The sequence below is a fragment of the Lissotriton vulgaris genome, chromosome 8 (assembly GCF_964263255.1).
Source record: "Lissotriton vulgaris chromosome 8, aLisVul1.2, whole genome shotgun sequence".
Classification (NCBI taxonomy): domain Eukaryota; kingdom Metazoa; phylum Chordata; class Amphibia; order Caudata; family Salamandridae; genus Lissotriton; species Lissotriton vulgaris.
Window position 1 is genome coordinate 1,489,844,576 of NC_141696.1, and position 21,052 is coordinate 1,489,865,627.

General features: G+C 44.9%; 1 protein-coding gene across 1 annotated transcript in view; it reads left to right on the forward strand.

Moving 5' to 3' along the window:
* The window catches only part of B4GALT4 (beta-1,4-galactosyltransferase 4), a 257,653-nt gene that overhangs the window by 98,617 nt on the left and 137,984 nt on the right, over window positions 1-21,052 (forward strand). The window lies entirely within an intron of this gene.

The window sequence follows — 21,052 nt, forward strand, 5'->3', positions numbered from 1 at the left end:
GGTTGCCTGAGTATGAGGCCTCGCAGGACTTTGCTGCATATCCCTAGAATCAGCTGGGCTCTGATTTCTTCCGCTGCATGTCTCCCACGAGGTGAGTACCGGCCAGCTCCCTGAGTCGCACGTGGAAGGCGTCTACTGACTCACCCTCTCTTTGCTTGGTTTGCCTCAACTTGAAGTGTATGAAGTCCGGGTTCATTTGGGGGTCAAAGTGGGCGTTCAAGGCGGTAACCGCTGCGGCGTAGTCTTCGGGAGGGCCTGTGTTCGGTAGGTGCTTGAATAGCAGATAGATCTCATCCCCTGCATAATGGAGGAGCAGCAGCGACCGTTTCACCGCTCCATCTTTTTCCCTCGTGGCAATGAAACCATTCTCCAGGCGGCCAAGCCAGGTCTGCCACCTTGGCGCTGCTGTGGTGGGGTCTGCTGACTCACTAAATGGAGGTAAGGCACCCGAGGGGGGTGGTACGGAGGCGCTGGCACCTGGATCGCGTTGTCTTGATCCCTCATGGAGTTGGGCGTGTGCACGGAGAGGCGGTCTGCCGAGAGTGCTGCACACTAGTAATGGGCTCTGATGCGCCAGGTGGTGGTGTGCGGCAACTGGGCGAAACGTGGGCCTGGTTAGGCTGGCCTGGGGCAAGGCGCTCTTGTGGGCCCTCCCTGCGTCTTGGAGGACTCACCCAAACTGTATGGTGCCGATCGTCTTGACCAGCAGACGCTGGAGCATGAGGAAGGTGCCGTGCACTGCTGCCTTGTATCAGCTGCCAGAGCTGGGGTTGCGATGTGACAAGGATCCCCGCAGTGTAGCCTGGCAGGGCTGCAGCCTGTGGGTATTGCCCACGTGGTTCGGGCTTGGAGACGCCTGCTCCTGCTCCACCTCCACTCCTCGTCGCCAATGTTACAACTGAGAGAGGGGGCCCAACCTCCCGCCGAAGGCCATGTGCAAAGGCCTTGAAATGCACCTGAAATATTTACACTGACAGTTGTTATACGCTAGATGCGGACTGCCCAACTCCGCCCATATTAATTTATGTGCACGCTCACGCCGGCGTGAGCGCAGGGGCGGGGAGCGGCTGGCGCGCGTCAGCGGTAAACGCTGGTACGCTAACTGTTACATCTCAGATGGAGCAATGTCTCTTTACCAAGTGTGTGTTTGCCTAGTATCTGTGCTTGGTGTTGGTGGAATTACTTTTTCTTTTTTGTGCAAGCACTCCCAGAGAGTGCATGTGTTTTTTGAGCCGTCGCCATTGTGTACTTCTCCCCCCCCTCTTGCGGCTGCCTGTCCCCGTGTGCTTCTCCCAGTACCTCTCCCGGTTGCGCTTGCCTGCGTGCTTCAGTGTTGCATCCGTCCCCGCACTCATCTGTGTTGCATCCATGTCTGCGTTGATTCTGTATCGCCGCTCTCCCATTGCTGCTTCCCTGTCCCCCGCCCTACCTGTGTTTTTTCTGTGTCCCTCTGCACGCCGCTGTTACTTATGTGTTCCCCACCATCGCCGTGTTGCTTCTGCTCCGCCACCTGCTTTTAAACAAAAATGCAAAAATAAGCTTTTGCATGTTCTGTTTCAAGTCACTCATCCAACTCGCCTACGAAATTAAATGGGTGGTCGTTAACATTATCTTGTTTTTTTTCCATGCTCTTACAACATCGCTGTGCAGTGGCTAAAAACCATTGGCAAAATCAATAGGTCACAAAGGCGATGTATGTTCTGTGCTGTTCAATTTCCTTGGGTGTTGACGGTCAGGTGTGCTCTACTTTCCTGGCTTGGCAATGTGCACGTTTCTGATCAGCTTTAGAGCCCTACCAAGAGGCCTAGATGCAGGAGAAATGGTTACAAAAACCATCCTGGCACATTACCTCCTGTATATATCCTATTGCTGCTTGCATAGAGGAACCCTTAGTTGGAACGTCTGTGTTTCGTTTCATCACTGGTGGCAGAATAACCCCATGGTGGAAATAGACGATGAAGTAAAAAGTTCGCTAAAGGTACCTAGATCCTGGTATGAGCTCATCCATCAAACGAGTAAAACAAGTTATTGAAAGTTTATTATGGGCGCCTTTCATATAGCTACATTTAAAATGTTTCCACTATAGACAGTAACGCGCTTGTGGCCTGATATTCTAGAGGATCAGCATAGACTGTAGAGGAAGCGCATATAGAAAGAACATATGGCGTTATGAGGACCTTGCCACCAACAATGGAAGCTCAGACTCCTATAGAATCACATCAACGCCATGTATAGGGCATTGCTAAACTGAATACTTCCATGCAGGGTTACAGGATACCTTGATGATAGATTTTGGCCCTCCAGAGGCACAATTATAAAGCAGTGTCACAGGCCTGTCTGTTAGTGCTTTAGCTTTGTACACCTACATACTGTCCCACGTTCTTCTGTACCAAAAAATGTTATGCATTAAGAATTTGCATACATCAAGGCAGGTAGAGGTTTTTGGGGAACGTATGGGCTTGCTGGAGGTGAATGAGTTGATGTGGCTCGTTGTTCTGTTAATACCGGGGTGTCAAACACCTCCTTCAGTCTCTCTACTAATGTTTTATTGACCATTAGCTATCTATACCTACAGTGTCCTACAAAATAAAATGAGCAAGGCACCTGGAGGGGGCAGGAGGGGAGTGGTGTTAGGTTGTTAAAGTTTTAATGTTCAAACCAATATGTCTTGATCCACTGTGTCCTGTATCTGGGATAATAATTAAGGATGTTATTAGTGAGAGTTCTGGTTTACCATATGGTTACCCGCTAACACCACCATGACTATTTACGCTCATAAGTGATTCTTTTTTTTAATCAACTTGGAAATAAAAAGAATCTGCACATTTGGAATTCAGTTGCACCACTTTAAAAAACCACTGGTAAACTCAACGTTGAGCTCCTTTCTAATTTAGCTTCCGCAACCATTTTATCGGCAATGCTCGCCGCCTCCAGCTCAGTCTCCTGACTATGTTCGGCACGTCCGTGAGATAGCATCCTTGCAGTTTGAGTGCTCACTTTTAGGTCCAACTGCGGTCCACTTTATTTCTTTACCTCATGTCATCAATTCTTTAAAAAATGTGCAATAAGATGTGCTGCGAGAGACGGCTGAGGTCCGTCTCCTTCAGCCACTGGCTTTCATGAGTTTTCCACGGTTTGCCATTATATCGATGGGCTGTCCATCAAAGCCATATCAATATGTGGGTGGTTACCTTGACAGTTTGTGTTTCTCATTAGGTTTTGGTGATTGGGTATCAGATCGTCGTTTATAACCCTGCAGTTGCGAATTGACGTTTAGCTAGTAAATGGGAGCTAGTGAGTGTCCTTGCTTTGCTTATGCAATAACATTTTAATCTGAGATTTATGGCTTTTTTTGATTGGGATGTGTATGCTGTTTGGGTGCCTTAGCCTGTCATGGTAACATGTTATTGAATGTGTGCCTTTATTTTTAATTTGCATAGTAAAGGGATGCACGCTAATAGGCTTTCTTAAAAATACAATTAATATACTAATCCTATGTAAAAAGTGTTCACTATATTATATTTTGATGTGAATGCCTTTTAAGGCCACCACTTACAATGCAAGCTTCATCTTCTGACTGATTTCCATACTACTTTTCTTTGGAGATACAGCTGAACTCTGCATTGTAGTCTGTTCAGCATTGAGCCTATATTATTGTGGCACAGAGTCTGGTGCAAGGACCAGACAAAGTTAAATAGGACGATATTAAAAGTTATTCTGAAATTAGAGAGGCGCTAACAATCCCCTGGCGCATATATGTCCACGATTTCATGTTCGATCTGGGCCACCCAGAATATTTTTTAAATCCTATATCTATGACGGAGATTCCAAGAAAGATTTTAAAAAAAGATGGCTTTTAATTTTTGGAAGCAAATAGATTGGTGAGAGAAATCTCTGAAAAAATTACAGTGAGACTTCACCTGCTAATAGGAACCACTGTAGGGATGGAGCCATATTTATCATTTGTCCCTGGTACTTTTGACAGGTTTCTTTCAACTAGGTTTAGACTGGGAATCGTACATAAATTTCTGTCCTTCCCAAAACGAAATGACTAGTCATGTGATGTATTACTGTGCCCTTGTGATAAAATGTCTGCCCAGTCTACCACGCATTTAGTAATGTTTTGTACATTTTATTTGGAAGAGAGGAATGCTTGGATTATTCCACTTGAAAAAAACTTATGGATTAGACCGTGCCGCCAAGCTATGTTTGTACTCCAGTTATTAGAAAATTAAAACATAGCAAGGAGACTAGCACAATGTTTAAAAGCGGCGTTATTTATCAGGAAAATAATTTTTCTGGAATGTTAATGGCTGCAATTGTTTTTTCTATTTTTTTTAACAGTAAATTAATTGTATTTCATAAACTTTTGTATAGAACCTGTAATGAAATTCTATATAATTGTTCTGTGCTTTTATGTCCGTTTTAGAAGAGCAGCCGAATAAAGCTTTTCTTGAACCTTGAACCTGTTAGGAATAAGGCATACATTCAGTTTGCTTGTTTGTTTCTATTTTGTGCATTAGACCTTATTATGTGCATTTTTTCCCCTAAAGTACTATCCACAGTAGGTAAAATTGTGGCCATAAACTAGTTTGGCATTTGCAGTTTCACTTTTTATGGTAAAGTGCTCTGCTATAACCTGCTGACTTTACCTTATCTTGCTGCAGCAACACCCACCATCACCATACTTCCAAGTCCAAAGCAATGATGACAGCATAACTCGGGCTACCAAATAACTTCACAGATTCACCTCTAAGACAACACCAGCACAGCCCCCCATATCCGTCTTAACCTTAATTGATCAAGAACCTCCATATCTAATCCCTAAATCCACGAGCCTAGTTCAACATCTACAGTTTCCAAACATTATTCTAACTCACATCCGCAAATAATAATAACTAAATAAAGGATAATTACGCACTTGTATAGCGCACGACTACCCGTAGGCATCTCGGCGCTTGTACGAATACCGCTGAGGAACCCTTCCTGGCCTTTCCCTGTGAGGAGCCCACTCCTGGGCACCCCCAAGGTGAAGTCAGGCATCCTCAGCATTGTTGGGGCCGTTGTAGAGATTAAGCAAGCTATTGCCCAGAGGTGCAGAGTGGGGCTCATGATTGGAATAGGCACCGAGGCGAGAATTATCAGGTCCTAGGAAATTGAGCCCGAGACCCGCCGAGGCGGGAATTGAACCCTGGTCCGGGGCCAGACCTCTGCATCAGCGTCTGCCGCTCTAACCATTGAGCCACAATTCTCTACAGAAATGAAAACCCAAGCCCTCAAAGCAAGTCAGACACTCAACTGAAGGAGTAATGAGAAGGAAAAGATCTTTTGGCTTCATCTGAAAACGGCTGGGATGATCAAAGAGAAGATGGTATTGATGAGGGTAAGAGTATAGAGAAGTCAGACTAGGAGAGGAGGACCAATCCTTTTGGAATACCAACAGGTGGTGCGGAGTTCGATAAGAATAATTCCCTGGAATGCGATTATCTGCTGTGTAGGAGGAAAACTATAGAGTGCAATCCATGCCACTTGAAGTAGACAAGGGCTCTGCATGATTTGGCAGCCCATGTGTAAACGAGGGACGAACTAAATATGAGTAGTGCAGGAAGACGATTAGTCAAAACGTTTTCAGTTTGAGTGAGTTTTTTTTAAGGGGGTTCAGCAAATCACCTGCGAGGGTCCCAAATCACTGTGAGGGTGTTTTCTTGCTGCTTTGTGATGATTTTTCAGCCAGGTATTAAACCCCTTCCTGAAATACTGTAGTGATGAGGTGGTCCTCAGGTGTAGGTTAAGGTTGTTACAGGCCTTGGCCGCAACATGGGAGAAGGAGCATCCTCCACTGTTGCTTGGGTGGATCTGGGGGGCGGGGAGGTTGAGGATGAGGCTTGTAGCTGAATTTTGTATTGTTTGTAGTCTCTTCAGGAGGCGTGCAGTGATTCCGATGTTAAGTGTGTACACATAGTCCAGCCTGCAGGTGATGAGGTTCTACATGATGGTCTTTCTGGTGCTGTTTGGGAGCCATTTGAAGATCTTGCACAGCATGGGAAGGGCGTGGAAGCAGGCAGATGAGACTGCATGCATCTGTTTCTTCATCGATAACTTGCTGTCCAAGATGATGCCATGGCTGCAGTAGTGGTCTGTAGGGGCAGGCAGAGTTCAGCACGCCACCATGCATCATTCCACGGTGAGGTGTTGTTCCCGAAGATGAGGACTTCCGTCTTGTCAGTGTTGAGATTGAGACCGTTCTCCACCAGAGCCAAGTTCCACAGATGTTTGATGAACATCGCCAACTGGATGAAGGATGAGGGGGTCTTCTGAGAGCGAGAGGATGAGCTGGCTGTTGTTGGTGTATGTGATGATGTTGAGTCTGTGCGGTCTGACGGTGTTGGCCAGGGGGGTCATGTATGTGTTGAAGAGGGCGAGGCTGAGGGACGATCCTTAGGGAATGTTGCAGATGATCTTGGGTTGCGATGTGAAAGGTGGGAGAAAGTCTCTCTGGGTTCTTTCAGTGGGATAAAACCCAATTTATTTGAGGGCGACTCCCTGGATGCCGATGTTGTGAACTCTTTTGATTAAAATACGGTGGGAGACTGTGTTGAAGGCAGCTGACCGGTCCAGAAGGATAAGGGCTGCTGTTTTGCTGTGGTGCATGAGGGCTCCGATGCTGTAGGTGGCTGTGATCTGGGCTGTCTCTGTGCTGTGGTTGACTTGGAATCCAGATTGAGAGTGGTCCAGGAGATTGTTGTGTTCCAGGTATTCAGTGAGCTGTTGCTTGATGGCCTTTTTGAGACCCTTCTAGGGAAAGGGGAACAGGGCGATGGGCCGGTAGTTCTTCGGTTCTGCTGGGTAGGCGGAGTGTTTGGCCTTTCTTCCACGTGTTTCCAGTTCTCAGGGAAGGAGGCCGATGTGATGGAGGCATTCAGGACTTTCTTGAGTTTGTTGCCGATTGTCTTGCTCCCGAGATTGAAGACCTGGTGGAGACGGGGTTCTGTGGGAACTCCAGCCTGAACGGAGCTCATAATGGCGATAATGGCTTGCGAGGTGAGTGTGTTCCAGCTGGTGAGCAAGAGTTCTGTGTTTGTGTCCGCGGGTGTTAGTAGGCTGATGCTGAAGTCTGCATGGGTCGGGTTTGACATTTTCATAGACGTTTGAGATCTTGTCTTTGGGTTTGACTGGTTTGGCAGGGATGATTGTGTTGCTCCATTTCGTGATCCTCTGGAAGAAGTTCTTTGCGGCCTGCGCTGGGTTAAATGTAGTGTCTGGGAGGTGGGTGTTAAGTGCATTGCTCCTGTGGTTTTCTAATATATTTTTCCAGTTTCTATGCGTGTCGCTGGGGGAGTGGAGCCACCGATGGCGGGTCCTGAGATGGTAAGGTGGACACTGGTGGTTGGTCCCGGTGAGACGTGGTTGTACTTGACTCTGTTGTTGGGCGTGAAGATGGGATCGTGCGTCTGCCCTGCGATGTCGGTGGGGTCGGTAACGAGTTGCTTGAAACCGATGTTGCTCATGCTTTCTAGGAGGGGGGCTGTTGTATTCCGGAATAACAACAAATCAAAGCAGGAGTTCAGTTGAGTGATTTATTAGATATAAATCAGTAAAGTAAATAACCCACAAGACAAGCTAAGGATGAGCGATGCTGTCGTGTCCAGGTAACGGATAATAATGACACGACAGCAGAACTCCGACATAGAACATGGAACAAAGGATATGCCATATAAGGAATACAGCATGTGTCACAGAACTAGTCAATTAAAGATACAGGTACAACATCTCCTTTCCATAAAAGAAAAGGAAAAAATAAGAGTAAATAAAACAAATAATAATAAGCTAAACAATTTCAATACAAATAATAATCTTTAAATTTGGAAGGAATAACAATGTTTCTCTTAACTGAAGTCAAATTGGAGTCAGAAAAAGATAGAGAACTTTAACCAGTTTCTACGTCCTTAGATACAGTATTCGCATCAGAATCTTCAGCTGTTTCAACAACCTTAGATACAGAATGAGCATCAGAATTTGAATCTCTATCTGCTTCCTTACTTACAGAAGGAGCATCTGTTCCAACTTCAAGCTGATCAGTCTCACCCACTTCCTCATTTAAACAAGATTGAGAATTCGCCTCACTAACATGTGAAGGAAAATGAGAATCATCAAGAGCTATTTGATCTTGATTCTGCACCAAATCCATGAAATCTTCACAACACAAAAAAGAGGAATTTCTAGAAAGATCTCTTTTAACAAGTTTTTTCAAGATGATGTCTTTTTGATATGGTTCAAGTTTGATAACTGCACTTTTATTCCACCATCCTTTATTCTTAATCATAACAGATGAATTTGAAGATCTAACAACCTGCTGAGGCAAAGTAAACTTAGATTCCCCTTTGACAACTTTTTTGGGTTTCTTAATAATTACCCAATCACCAGTTTTGAAAACACAGTTTTTCGGGGAAATAGTATTCATTAACTTATATTTTTTCTCAAAATTTTGCCTGACACACTCATCAACAGAATTGGCTTTAGAAAGATTTAACTTATTTAGTGAAGATTACTTTTTATCAAAAATAGGCTTGATGTTATCATTTGCATCCCTACCTTTCAACAAGAAAAAAGGGGTAAAACCAGTGATAGAATGGGGAGTATTTAGATAACTCCAAACTTTTTCCTTAATGTGTTTTTTAACATCCATTCCAGATGACAAAGCTGTTTGAATGCCTTCTTTGAAAAATGTATTGGCTCTTTCAACGAGTCCATTTGCAGCTGGAAAATACAACGGATTCTTGATATGTTTTATATCATATTTACTCAAGAAATCCATCATATTTTTGGATACAAAATGTGTGCCATTATCAGAAACTAATTTCCTAGGAAAACCTTCTACATTGAAAATCTTCTCTAGAAAACCAATTACAATATCAGTAGAGGAAAATTTTACAAAATCATATGAGATCCATTTTGAGTAATAGTCAGTTAAGACAATTAAATATCTCATATCTTCCGGCAAAATATTATAAGGCCCAGAAAAATCTATTGCTAATTTTTCCCATGCTTGTTCAGGCAACAAATTGGTAGATGTATAATTTTTTTTACTTTTCCAATGCTTGTCGGATAGGAGACATTCAGGACATTGGTTAATAAAATTATCGACAAAAGAATCCATACTGGGCCACCAATAACATTTTCTTTAAATTTTCTTGGTGCCGGACATTCCTGGATGCCCAGAATGAGCTCTTTCAACAAGACCCTTTCTCAAAACATTTGGGGGAACAAAAAGTCCACACCTAGTGATGAACTGGTTCTCCAAACTCAACTCTGAGGATATTTGTTGAAAAGGTACAACATTTTTATCAAGACTTCTAACTGAAGGCCATCCTTTTCTAATGTACTCCCTTATTTTAACCAAAATTTGATCTTTCTCATATCCTTCTAACCAATCTTTCTCGGTAAAACATCCCAAAGAATTCTCACAGGCATCTAATGCTGAAACAACGACACACTCATCGTCAAAGACTTCAGAAGATTCAATCGGATTCTGAAGGGGAATTCTGGACAAAACAGTCTGCTCTAAAATTTGCTCCTCCAGAAATGTGTTTAACATCAAAATTATATTCTTGTAATTTTGAAATAATTCTAACTAGTCTTGAAGTTGCCTGCCCTGTACCATTTCCGTTCATCAAATAAATGAGAGGCTTGTGATCTGTAACGAGATAGAAACGAGTTCCCCATAAATAACACCTGAACTTTTCAACCGCCCATGAGCAAGCTAAAGCTTCACGCTCTATGGTACTGTAATTGGATTCGGCTGTGGTTAAGGTTCTTGAAATAAAGGCAATGGTATTTTCTTTCTCATTAACAAACTGTAAGAACTCCACCAAGACCTATGCAACTAGCATCTACGGTGACAACACACTTAACACCACAAGAGAATGGTTTCAAAGCTGGTGCATTCTTTATCATTTCCTTGACTTTGTTAAAGGCTTCATCATGGACTAAAGACCATTCATACTTTTCATTCTTTCTCGTTAAACACCTGAGAGGTTCCACTACAAATGCATAACCATGCACAAAACGTGCATAGTACTCACTTAGACCTAAAAAGGATCTAAGTGAGTCTTTATCAGCTGGGGCAGGTGCAAGCATAATCGAATCAATCAGGTTCTGTTTAGGTTTAATGCCTTCTTTAGTAATTGAGTGCCCTGAATATTCTAATTCTTGAACCAAGAAACTGCACTTCTCTTTAGATACAGTCATCCCTCTTTTACTTAAGATTTTTAATACTTCATCAAGGGTTTTGTTATGATCCTCAACTCCATTTCCAAAAACGAGTATGTCATCCTGAAATGCTTGCACCCCTTTGATGTCTCCAAACAACGAGTCCATTAGCTTCTGAAATACGCTCGCTGCAGAAGCTAATCCAAAAGGGAGCCTCGTATATTTGAAGGCACCAAAGGGAGTGACAAAAGTAGTAAGATCTTGTTACCTCTCTGACAAAACAACTTGATGGTAGGCTGACTTTAAGTCAATTAAAGAAAAATGAGTAGAATCTCCTATAGCCATAAGCATTTCTTGAATCAATGGCAAAGGGTGGCAATCCACCAAAATGTTCTTATTCAGAGAGCGCAAATCTGCACACATGCGCAACTTACCATTTTTGCGTTTGGCTAATACGACAGCCGAAACCCACTCGGAAGAATCTGTTGGTTTAATTACACCATCTTTGCAAAGACTATCCAAATGTTCTTTTAACTCTGCTCGTACACTCAAAGGTACACTTCTGACCTTATGTATGACAGGTATGGCATTATCCTTCAACTTAATGTCATGCTCAACACCTTTCACACAACCAATTCCGTCCTCAAATACTTCTTTGTATTTAGAGAGAATAGAATCAAGATCATTAGAAAATACTTTCTCTTTGCAGATTTCTAAAGAAGCAATTGGAATGTCACCAAGAATAATAGGAGTGTCACTACCAGGCTTTAACATGATACCCATCTTACCCAAGTCACGCCAACCAATAATATCTTTCCCTTTTTTAACTACATAAACTTTTGTAGTAATTTCTCTACCTAGAAGTTCAACTAAGCCAGTAAAGTATCCTAGCATTTTGAGAAATTGACCACCAATTGCTTTAGGATTGATATCTGCAACAGTAAGTTTAGTAGGAAATGGATAATTTGCATAAGGAATACAGCATGTGTCACAGAACTAGTCAATTAAAGATACAGGTACAACAGGGGCCGCGGGTGGGATTGGTAAATTGGGCGGAAAACGAGCGGGCGGCACGAAGGCTCCAGAAACGGTGCGGTATAGGGGAAAAACATAGAATATGCAGAAATACAGCTGACAGTGCTAACTAAATGCAGTTGCTAATTACACTGAGATTACAGGAAAGAAAAGGTTAAACAGCGGAGGAACAGAGCGGCTAAATGTCTCTTTAAAGTCGCAGGCAGCGGCGCAGGACAGGAAGAGAAGGTTGGTTAGGGCAGGCGGCAACGCTGGGTGACACTGGCTCACTCGGGGGCAGCGTGCAGGCAGCACGGGGCACAGAGACGAAGCTCTGGCAACAGAATCGAGGCAGGGAAACTGCAGCGCAGTGATCACTGATTCCAGGGTCACTGGAAATACGTGGCATGGACGGGTCAAATTATGCGGCAATAAAAGGAAAATGATGCAATATAATGCAGCACATTTTGTGATCTAATTACTCCATAATTTAGCTTTTTTTCAGATTCAAACACGGTCTATGCAAATGTTCCACCTCATTAGTACCGGTTTAACATCTAAATACAGTAATAATTCAACTGAAAGATGACCAGTCATCCTTTGCCTTTCCGGGGAGTCTGGGCTCGTGCGGTGTTCAGGGGGAAGTGTTCCCAGAGTAAGGATAAAGAGAAGAGGAGTTTATCCCAAGCACGCAGAGATACTGGAGTCTAAAACCACGAGTAACTAATATAAACCCCATACATGAAATGGCACCTTTCAGCTCCATGCGGTGTAATTGCGTTAATCGGCGCTCGCGCGTTGCTTCACTCTATCCGTGCGTGGGCGCCACCCGATACGCCTTCTAGTAAAATTGTGTAACTTTATTTATTTCGGCATACGAGGAAGAAATCCTAGGCCTGTGAATAATTTAAAAGGGAATTCTGCCGTTCCCCTTTGTGTGCTGTGCACGTCGCCGCTTTGTTTGGCAGAGCGGTAATGCGAGTCTGACGCGGTGGCGGGGCCTGTGTGAATAGTTCAGGAACAGATAATGTTTCACCTCCGGCCGCTGATTACACCGACCCGGCGGTGTCACCTGTGTGATCTACAAACACCTGGAAGATTAGATATCGTTGGCTTAGGACAAAGGGCCTATCGGAGTTTATTTCCACAGGAGTAAATGTGCTTCGACCTTTAAATGCACTCATTGTATGTTTTTTGCTCCAGGTGACGGTGACCCATGCCGCAGCTTTTTCCCAACGTACACTTCAACACCTCAGCAGAGCTGCGCCTCAAAATGCCAGCGGTGGGAAGTATTCATTTGTGCAGGGGGAAAGTTATTTTACAAACATTCTCACGGATTGTTTAACAACTACATATGTTCCTGCGTGCCCAGCAAATAATGCTGGTCAGGATATCTCTGTGGAAGCATTCTTTGGGGGTCTGTTTAGTTTGCCGCTAGCGTAAACTTCTTTAGGCCTGGCGTTGGCTAAGACCTTTTGATTTTTCTAAAATCATACATATAACCTACTTAAAGGGACTTCCAGCCAGCCAACCCTCTTCACCCATTGGTCTGTTATTGTATACGACACATTGTTCTTCTGTTTGCTACAGCATAGGGCAGCGTGTCCACTATCTGCCAGCCATTGGCTGACTTTACTGTGAGTAAGTGCGTTCCGCCCTATCACAAGGAGCACATCCACCCACAAAGTAGTTCCCTTTATTTTAGTGGATACTAAGGAAATATGTGCTTTTGGAAACCAATAACACCTTTTTGTTTAATATTTGCAACAGGGGAAACGTTTGTGCACTTGGTCTCTCTCCAGCCAGGTCTCCCACAGGGTCCAGTCCTCTTTAGTCACCTTGGCCTTCTTGGAGTCGGGAGCCATCCTGCTTTTTGTGTCCCTGAATCAGGTAAACAGGAGGCCAACAATTTGTCCCCTGGAGAGCAGCTCTAGTGCCTGGGTGCCAAGTGGATTGAGGAATCCTTGAGTTTGTATTTCAGTCCTCTTCCTCCAGGTTGAGCCGGAAGTCCGGTTTCTTCTTCCGGCAGGGCCGTATTCTACAGATTGAGGCTTCCCAGGGCCAGAAATGTTTTGAGGTGGTGGTGGTGAAAGTGCCACATTTATCCTGTGCACTAGCCAGTGATTGGAGGAATTCTACTGCCCAATCTTAAACATTTTCTACAGCCCTCCCACCTTCTTTTGCATCACTTCCTCTTTGCATTACTTAAAATTACCCGGGAGTTCCTGTTACAAACTGCCACCAAGCAGGCCTGTCTTCAGCTTCTTACCCACTCTGATACCTGAAAGGCTCAACACTGATTGTGCTCCTCCTGTGACTGGGGAGGAACAGAAGACGCCCTCTCTGGCATCTCCAAGTCAAAAGAGGTAGAGCTGAAGATGCCCTCTGTTCTGCGGTCTGTTGCTGTCCACACCCAGATAACTAATCAATGCTTAGTGGTCAGTAGCTAACATCCATTGGCCTTTGCGTAGCCCAGAGGCAAGCCATTGTATTCTGAGCCAGAGCGGTTACCTCTCTTAGCCAAAAAGGTGTTTTCCAGCACTGGAAATATGATAGGAGGCAAAACTGGTTTCCCTCCTACACTCACTGTCTAAAGGGGTCCTGGGAATGAGAAAGTCCTCACTGGCATTTACAACTCAATACAGGTAGTGCTAAAGGTGCCCTTTGTTCTGCCAGCTGTTCCTGTCTACTTCCAGCTAGTGAATTCCTGCTAAGTTGTTGTCAGTTAACCCCCATTGGTCTGTCCTAGGCCCAGAGGCAAACCATTTCCCCCTGAGCTAGGGTCGTTCAGTCTCCCAGGCTAGGTTGTGAATACACACTATGGAGGTGTGATGCTTGGCAGAACTGTCTTAAGCCAGTTCTGGCTTAGGCAGCCTAACGTACATTTTTACTAAGTTTCTTTTCTGCTCAAGTCATCAAACATCGGATTTCACCATTAACTCAGATTCAAAAAAACTAAGCAGGGAATAACTTTTAAGCACTTTTATAGCACTTTCCCAAGTGGAGATGGAAAATAAAGATTTTAATCCCACCTAGGCCTTCTAGGGCAAGGTCAGGCCAGGCCTACAAAGCAAAATAGTTTTATGATTTCATTTGATTGTGCCTTCTTTTTATATATTAGCACCCTGTCCTGTGGACTTAGAAGGTCATTTTAGGGGTGACATAGATTATTGAAAAATAGGCTTTGTCAACATAGCAAAGGCCTTTTTCCAGGTCATGTGTCACTGCAGTGCATTTAAATTGCAACATAGCCTGAGCACAGTAGTGCTTCCGGCACAAATATATTTTTGACTTAAAAGTGGGTGGTGTAAATACACACTGCAGGCCACATATGGCATTTACTTTTGATGCCGCAGGTGCACTTAAGGTACCATTTATAAGGGTCTTATAGTGAAGTTAAAAATGCAAGATAGGGAGTTCCAGTGTACAGCATGTGGTTTAGAGGGAAAGCACAGGCACTTTTATACTGTATAGTGGTGATGAGGTGTACACAGTCCTAATGCTAGCAAAAATATGATCCAGAAAAAGGTGCAAAATCTGGGGCGACTGTGCAAAAAAGGTGAATTTGCTACAGCGCCACTATAGGAAAAACATAAAAGTGATGGGTGGAGGTGATTGAAATAATGCCAGCAGTTGATTATTAATCTGGGCTATATTCCAGTGCACTGGTTATTTGCTTATTGTCCGCCACCGATGGAAACAAACCACATGTCTATCTGCCTTATCCTGCTTCAATAGAACAGTACAGCCCAAACTGCTTGCGATGTGAAGTACAGTGTTGAGCATATGAGGCCCAGCAGAGGCAATACATCTGTTCCGATGACCAGTGAAGCGATTCACATAGTTGGCAAATGTTTGGGCAGATAAACTGTGTTAGAAATTGGGTTGTTGGTTGACTGGCGTATAAGCGCTGGTCAAGCAGCAATCGCAATCCAAGTTAGAGTAAGGGAACCTGTGCTCACCCTCTGGTAGCTTGGCACAGAGTAGTCAGGCATAACTTTAGAGGCTATGTATAAAGTATTTGTGCAACACTTCAAACAGTAAAGCAGTGAAAACACCACACAAAATGATTCCACTCCTGGTTAGAAAAATAGAACTTAGTTTAATAAATAAAACAAGACAAAAAACGACAAAAATCCAATTAGTAGAACTGTAGATATTGAGTTTAAAGTGTATAGTATAAAATAGCGCCAAGAAGCAAAAAACGCTATTGGGATATCTGGTCTCACTAGACCAGGACAAAGTTACAAGTTGAGGCCTACCACGATGGCGCGCGGGCCAAGTACAGCGATCCAGTGAGGCTTGTTGATCAAAGTACCTTAAATCCGGGTTGCGGACCTTTGCATGGATCCATGTTGAAGATGCATTGTGTAGCAGAGGCAGTGCGTCTGCTCCGAGATGCGTCCCTGGCTACGGTATGAGGTTTTGTTGTGTCGACATCGACGATGCTGGTGACAGGGCTTGCGATGTGAAGTGCATTGTTGAGGATATGAGGCCCAGCAGAGGCAATACATCTGTTCCGATGACCAGTGAAGTGATGCAGAGTTTTGTTGTCGAGGCTGTCGTCGATGAGGGATTCAAGAAGCTTGAACAGGGAAAAATGTCGCACAGGTGCGGTTTGGAAGGCAATGCATCGATCCCAAGATGCCGGGAGACAGCGGCGATGCAAGTCTTTCGGGATGTGTCTAATCCACGCAGCAGCAGTGATGCGTCAGTTATGCTCTTGATGTGTCGGTTCTGCTGGCAAGCACCTTAGGCTCACTTCCAAGGGCCCAGGGATTGGGTGGAACCACTTAGCAGGGTAGACTCACAGATGACCGAGACCAGGTGCAGGGGTTGTAAGGTTGCTATGTCCCTAAGGCTTCAGATCAGGAGGCCAGCCATTTAGCCCACTGAAGTCGCTGTGGGTTCTAGGGTATAGTGATGCAAGTCCAGTCCTTCCCACTCAGGTAAGGTTGCAGGAGATCAGCACAGCAAACCAGGAGTTCAGCAGAGTGGCGATCTTTCAGCAGCACAGCAGTTCTTCCTGGTAGAGTATCCTCCTGTCCAGAAGTGTACTAAAGTGGTGGTTTCGAAGGTCCAGTACTTCTACCCAATGGTACCTCTGAAGTGGGGGAGACCTCAGAGATATGCTTTTGAAGTTCACAGAGGTCCTCCCTTCCGGCCCCAGCCTCACTACAGGAGGGTATACAGGACACAGCCTATTTAGGTGATAGTAAGTGTGTGCTTAGAGCCAGGGTAGGACAGAAGCAAGTTACTAGACCGCCCGGCTAATGCAAGCAACTATGTGCTCTGCTTCCCCCGTCAGCACTTCACCAACTTCTACCTGGTCGTCTATACCCCGGTATGATTCCCACTGGGACCATCTTCACATATGGTCCCGATGAAGTGCCACAAAACCTGTTAGGGGCTTAACAGACACAAAACATGTCGACCCACTACACCACTTTAGCCCTATAGGAACTGTTAGACCTGGCACCATTGGCATGGATCTCCCTTCCATTTTTCGCTTTTGTCTCCTCTGTTTTTGCTGGTGTTAGATGCTCTGGGCGCTGTGCCGCTGCCATTCAGTGCCACAGCGCGAATGCTCCCTATTGTGAATTGACTGTATGAAATGGTATTCCTATAATTGGCTCATTTGATTTACCTGTTAGTCCCTAGTCTAGTGCACCGTGCGTGCACAGGGCTGTTGGACCAAATGCTGCTGGTGGGCTTGCAGCGCTGTTTGCGCCACCCACAGAAGCAGCTTGTAAAATGTGTCTCAGACCTGCCATTGCAGAATCTGTGCGCAGTCCAGAACTGCCATCTTGACTGCGAAGTGAACCCACTTTCCAGTCCCTAAAACATCCCCTGGCATCGTGTAAGTCGCTCTTATGGCAGGGTGCAATATATGTGAAAGGTAGGACATGCCGTGGTATGTGTAAGCATGTGCTGATAGTGAATTACACCCAATTTCGTTGTTCACTATTGCAAGGCTATCTGTTCCCATAGGCCAGAATGGGCAGTTTGATTACTACATCCTATAATGCTAACTGACCCAAGGAACATGATAGGAAAGTCGAATTTAGTATGACTGAGCTCAGAATATTAAAGTACATCTTTTAGTGAAAATTATTTTTATATTCTGTGTTTGAAAACACCACTTTTAGAAAGTAGGTATTTTCTTGCCTAAGCCATCCAGTGTACTCTGCTGCTAGGTGTATTTGGAGGGGTAACTCATTGACCTGAATAGGGCTGTGCCTGGAAGTTGAATGCTGGCTCCACCTCCTAGTTTGCGTCTGATGGCAGACCCCGTCTTTCTGAAAGGAAGGCTGCAGCATTGTTAACAGAGTGCTCCAGGACTGCACAGAACTGGTTCTGGCTGGGTTCAGTGACTTGTGCTTTTGAGAACAAGACTTTTGGGGTATAAATATCTGTGCTGAAACCCCTACAATTTGTATTACCTCTAGATGTCAAGACGAACCTCTGTCCGTGTAACCAGGGAAGCTGAAGAAGTTTTGTACTGCCCCTGAGCCAGTGTGCTCTTTTCTGGGGTTGGCCTGCAGTGGTTTCCATTGTACTTGAAGAGAGGGGAAAGGACTTTGAGCGTTCATCAATCTTGCTGAAGCAATTACCCAAGGGCTTGAATTGACCTTGCCTCCTGCCGAAGTCTCAGGACCACAAGACTTCACCCACCAGCCTTCCAAATTCCTTTGGGAGGAATTCTATGTGCAGGTGAGGCTCCTGTCGAGTATCCCAGGGCCTATGTGTTACCGCCAGATAAATGTAAATGTAAATGTGCTGGACTTGTATAGCGCACAGCTGCCCGTAAGCGTCCCAGCGCTTGCTTAGGGAACCCGTCCTGGTATTCCCCTGTGAGAAACCACAGCAGGGTGTCCACAAGGTGAAAGCCAGGCATCCCGCCGCGAGGGGCCATAGTGGAGATTAAGCAAGCTATTGCCCAGAGTCGCAGAGTGTGACCCCGTGAGTTGAGTAGGCACCAGAGCGAGAATTGTCGAGTCCGTGGAATTTTGAGCCCGAGACCCGCCGAGGCGGGGAATCGAACCCTGGTCCACAGTCGATCTCAGCTTCCGGGTCTGCCGCCTCTAACCACTGAGCCACGCTTCTCCACTGAGCCACGCTTCTCCACCAGATAACGCAGGCTGATAATCGTCATGATCGTATTTGCGGGCCACTGCAGCTGAGAGCTGTTGCTGCTGAGCGTCCGACTGTCCTCCCATCAAGAAACCCTTGCTATCCCTCATTTGTGGGCCGCCACCACTGAGAGCGACATCCTGAAGCTCCGCGTGTGCCGCTGAGTGCCCACATCCCATTAGCATCAATAACTCATCGCGATTACTTGCTTGTTGGCCGCGGCCCTTGAGATCGACATCCCGAAGCTCTGCGTTGTGCCGCTGAGTGCCCGCATCCACTGCGAGTCGAATACTCCTCATCACCTGCAGCTCAGATCTGTTGCCGCTGAGTGCCCACCTTTCACCCAGTCCGAGAGTCATCGTAATCTCACGCTGTGGGCTGCTGCAGCCAGTAGTGACATTCCGAAGCTCTGTGCTGCGCCACTGAGTGCCCACCCTTTTCATCACGTTTGAGTCATCGGCGTTGCACGGTGGTGTGTGCCGCTGCAGCTGAGAGCTGTGGCCGCGGAGTGCCCGCATTTCATCGCTTCAACTTCGAGAGGTTGTGCTTTGTTGTGCCTTAAACTCAGGTACATTGTGCATATTGGGTCGCATAGACCCCTGCCTTGAACAGAACTAGTTTTGCACGTTTTGAGTGACTATGCAGCATTTTGAGAATATTCCTATTTACTTGTACTGTGGATTTTTGTCGTTATGGGTTTTGTGCTAAGCTTATATAAAAACTATAAAAACCCTTATTTTTATCATTACTGTGTAGTGTCTCTTTGTAGTGTTTTTACTGTGTTACTCTGTATGGTCATAAAAGCTTCACTCCCTGCCTCTGAGATAGCCTGTCTGCTCGAGCTACGTTACCACAGGTTTAAGCAGGGGTTATCTAAGGGTGTAGCCCCCTTACTCTGACTTAAAAGCAAGGGTCCCTATTTGGTCATTGGCACCAGCCATTGCCAACTAGAGACCCCCATTTCTAACAGGAACATTACACCCATATAAGGACTTACCAACTTTTAATTAGGCTAGAGCTACCATAATAATAAATACAAAAGTTGGACTGTCCTAGACTTATTTTTTCACACCTACTTAGTGCACTACCCAGCATGCACACCCGCTTTCACCCTACAGCGTCTTCAAGAGATCTCCGCCAAAGAGCCCCGGTCACAGGTGCCAGTCGGGCATTTCAGCCCCGGCCCGACGAGGAACAGGCCCAATGATGAAGCATGATGTCCTCCGGGTGTGTGAGGGCATCATGAAGAAAGACCTCCCTTTCCCCTCCATTTCCCCTAGGACCTGCACACCCCTTCGTGACACCCTGCTCCTCCTTCCCCATCCTGCCAGAGATGGCTCACAGCGACACACCTAAGCTCCCATTGTGTGTGCCAGTCTAGGAGGAATACACAAAGCCCAACTTCACACTACATCCAGTCATCTGATCATAGGCTACGGGCACCAAATGGCTAAAGTAAGAAAATGCCAACTTTCTAAAAGTGGCATTTTCAGAATTGTAATTTAAAATCCGAATTACCCATAAATTAGGATTTTAAATTGGGGTTCTAGAGACATCGGACTTGAATCAACTATATCTTCCCAATTTGAAATGACACGTATAAAATGTAATAAGGCAATCCAAAGGTTATCCTAATGGAGATGCCTTGCTTTAGCGAAAAACAAATGTAAGAGTTTTTCACTTTCAGGACATGTAAAACTTGAAAATATATGTCCTGCTTTTTAAATACCTTGGATCCTGCCCTCTGGGTTATCTAGGGCATATCCTAGGGATGACTTATATGTATAAAAAGGGAAGGTATGGGCCTGGCAACATTTTTATTTTTGCAGGGCGACATAGTGTTGTAAACTGCACACACAGGCTCTGCAATGGCAGCCCGGAGTCATGATTAAAGGGTTACTTACGTGGGTGGCACAATCATTGCTGCATGCCCACTAGTAGCATTTAGTTTACAGGCCCAGTGTACATGTAGTACAACTTTATAAGGGACTTATAAGTAAATTAAATATGCCAGTTGGCTATGAGCCATTATTACCATGTTTAGAGGAGCGAGTACATGCACTTTAGCGCTGGTCAGCAGTGGTAAAATGCTCAGTTTTAAATCCACAAAAACAAAAACAAATTCATCATAAAGTAAGAGGAGGAAGGCAAAATGTTTGGGGGTGACCCTGCAGAAAGGGTTATTTCCAATAAACTGCATGAAGATCTCTGCCGTGTAAAACTTTGCTGAGTTGTTGATGAATGTTTAACTGCTATCTAGGATGGCCGATGGCCACTGATTGACCCGGTATACCATCTCTCCAAACTCAATGCATTTTAGCTACACGCAGCTCATGGTTTTGGTCCTGCGGCACAGTGTATGCAGCGATACCGAAAAGCTGCAAGGCACTAGTAAGTTCTTCACTGCACACTCAGGGGGACCTATTATGCAATACACATGCCAGGGATGTGCATCACATACCAAAGAGTTTCTCCAGTGATTGCCATGTGATGTCACAGTGAATTGCCATGTGATCCAGCTGTACACACAGTACAATAATTTGTTTTCTGCCAATGGAACAACACCTAAGAAAATTAAGGCACATATTAACAAAGCAGTTAGACTTTTATCACAGTAGTCTTGTATTTAGTTTTTAGCAAAATTGCATTTTTAAAAATATTTATTTCCAGCATTCACTTAGGATTGTCTTCTATA